The sequence below is a fragment of the Oncorhynchus tshawytscha genome, linkage group LG09 (assembly GCF_018296145.1).
Source record: "Oncorhynchus tshawytscha isolate Ot180627B linkage group LG09, Otsh_v2.0, whole genome shotgun sequence".
Taxonomy (NCBI): Eukaryota; Metazoa; Chordata; class Actinopteri; order Salmoniformes; family Salmonidae; genus Oncorhynchus; species Oncorhynchus tshawytscha.
In genome coordinates, this window is record NC_056437.1 from 55,428,356 (window position 1) to 55,431,661 (window position 3,306).

A 3,306-nucleotide genomic window follows, 5' to 3' on the forward strand; every position below is an offset into this window, starting at 1 on the left:
AATCTGGTTTCACTTTCTCAGACACATAAGACAAACATAATTATTTGACATCTTTAACCATCTGCACTTTGTGACAACTGCTGATGTAAAAAGGGCTTCATAGATACATTTGATTGATTGACCAGATGCCACTGTGTCCTTGGGGACCTTCAATGTTGCAGATCTTTTTTGGTACCTTTCCCCAGATCTGTGCCTCGACACAATCCTTTCTCGAAGCTCTACGGTCAATTCATTAGACCTCATGGCTTGGTTTTTTGCTCTGACATGAACTGTCAGCTGTGTGACATTATACAGTGAGGGAAAAAAGTACTTGATCCCCTGCTGATTTTGTACATTTGCCCACTGACAAAGAAATGATCAGTCTATAATTTTAATGGAAGGTTTATTTGAACAGTGAGAGACAGAATAACAACAACAAAAATCCAGAAAAACGCATGTCAAAAATGTTATAAATTGATTTGCAGCGTTGTATGAGATCTTCAGTTTCTTGCCAATTTCTCACATGGAATAGCCTTCATTTCTCAGAACAAGAATAGACTGACAAGTTTCAGAATTAAGTTCTTTGTTTCTGGCCATTTTGAACCTGTAATCGAACCCACAAATGCTGATGCTCCAGATACTCAACTAGTCTAAAGGACAGTTTTATTGCTTCTTTAATCAGAACAACAGTTTTCAAGCTGTGCTAACATAATTGCAAAAGGGTTTTCTAATGATCAATTTGTCTTTTAAAATTATAAACTTGGATTAGCTAACACAACGTGCCATTGGAACACAGGAGTGATGGTTGCTGATAATGGGCTTCTGTACGCCTATGTAAATATTCCATAAATATTCCATCCAGCTACGATAGTCATTTACAACATTAACAATGTCTACACTGTATTTCTGATCAATTTGATGTTATTTTAATGGGCCCAAAATTTCTAAGTGACCCCAAACTTTTGAACGGAAGTGTGTATGTATATTAATTACTTAAAAGTTATACAATGTGATTTTCTGGATTTTTTTGATTCCATCTCTCACAGTTGAAGTGTACCTATGATAAAAATTACAGACCTCTCCATGCTTTGTAAGTGGGAAAACCTGCAAAATCGGCAGTGTGTCAAATACTTGTATTGAAGATGAAACGTGGCTGGGTCTTTCAGCATGACAATGATCCCAAACACACCGCTCGGGCAACGAAGGAGTGGCTTCGTAAGAAGCATTTCAAGGTCCTGGAGTGGCCTAGCCAGTCTCCAGATCTCAACCCCATAGAAAATCTTTGGAGGGAGTTGAAAGTCCGTGTTGCCCAGCAACAGCCCCAAAACATCACTGCTCTAGAGGAGATCTGCATGGAGGAATGGGTCAAAATACCAGCAACAGTGTGTGAAAACCTTCTGAAGACTTACAGAAAACATTTGACCTCTGTCATTGCCAACAAAGGGTATATAACAAAGTATTGAGATAAACTTTTGTTATTGACCAAATACTTATTTTCCACCATAATTTGCAAATAAATTCATAAAAAATCATACAATGTGATTTTCTGGATTTGTTTTCTTCTCATTTTCTCACTTTTTTGCCCCACTGTATATAAAAAGTTCCTCTCACTGTCAACTGCGTTTATTTTCAAACTTAACGTGTAAATATTTGTATGAACATAGCAAGATTCGACAACTGAGATATAAACTGAATGAGTTCCAAAGACATGTGACTAACAGAAATGGAATAATGTGTCGCTGAACAAAGGGGCGGTAAAAATCAAAAGTAACAGTCAATGCAGCTGGTGGCCACACCAGATACTAAGTACTACACCAGATTTGCCAGTCCTTGCTGTGAGATGTTACCCCACTCTTCCACCAAGGCACCTGCAATTTCCCAGACATTTCTGGGGGGGAATGGCCCTAGCCCTCCGATCCAACAGGTCCCAGACGTGCTCAATGGGATAGAGATCTGTCCTCTTCGCTGGCCATGGCAGAACACTGACATTCCTGTCTTGCAGGAAATCATGCTCAGAACGAGCACTATGGCTGGTGGCATTGTCATGCTGGAGGGTCATGTCAGGATGCGCCTGCAGGAAGGGTACCACATGAAGGATGAGGATGTCTTCCCTGTAATGCACAGCATTGAGATTGCCTGCAATGACAACAAGCTCAGTCCGATGATGCTGTGCCACACCGCCCCAGACCATGACGGACCCTCCACCTCCAAATCAAACCTGCTGCAGGCACAGGCCTCGGTATAACGCTCAATCCTTCGACAATAAATGTGAATCCAACCTCACCCCTGGTGAGAAAAAATTGTGGCTGGTCAGTGAAGAGCACTTTTTGCAAGTACTGTCCAGCGACAGTGGGTTTGTGCCCATAGCCGACGTTGTTGCCAGTGATGTCTGGTGAGGACCTGCCTTACAACAGGCCTACAAGCCCTCAGTCCAGCCTCTCTCAGCCTATTGCGGACAGTCTGAGCACTGATGGAGGGATTGTGTTCCTGGTGTAACTCGGGCATTGTTGCCATCCTGTACCTGTCCCGCAGATGTGATGCTCCGATCCTGTGCAGGTGTTGTTACACGTGGTCTGCCACTGCGAGGACGATCAGCTGTCCGTCCTGTCTCCCTGTAGCGCCGTCCGTCCTTTCTCCCTGTAGCGCCGTCTTAGGCGTCTCGCAGTACGGACATTGCAATGTATTGCCCTGGCCACATCTGCAGTCCTCATGCCTCCTTTACAGTATGCCTAAGGCACGTTCACGCAGATGAGCAGGGACCCTGGGCATCTTTCTTTTGGTGCTTTTCAGAGTCAGTAGAAAGGCCTCTTTAGTGTCCTAAATGTTCAATACTGATACCTTAATTGCCTACCATCTGTAAGCTGTTAGTGTCTTAACAACCGTTCCACAGGTACATGTTCATTCATTGTTTATGGTTCATTGAACAAGCATGGGAAACAGTGTTTAAACCCTTTACAATGAAGATCTGTGAAGTTATTTGGATTATTACAAATCATCTTTGAAAGACAGGGTCCTGAAAAAGGGACATTTCTTTTGAGTTTTTATATATATATATGTATATATTTATATTTTGTGGGTGAGTTTCAAGATGGAGGCGCATCGGCTTCAACATAGCACTCCCTATCAGTCATCTAGTGTATATATAAATGATTGGTTCCAGCTAGTCTCGAGCCAGACTGCTTACTTCCGCAATCATTGAGGTCTAGCTATGCAAGATTAGGTTCCAGGCATGATAGTGCTTTCCTGGTGATGCTTAAGGTTGTGGTTTATTCATTCTCATGTTGAATAATCAAATGAACAACATTAAGAGCTAGTTCAGACTGCAGG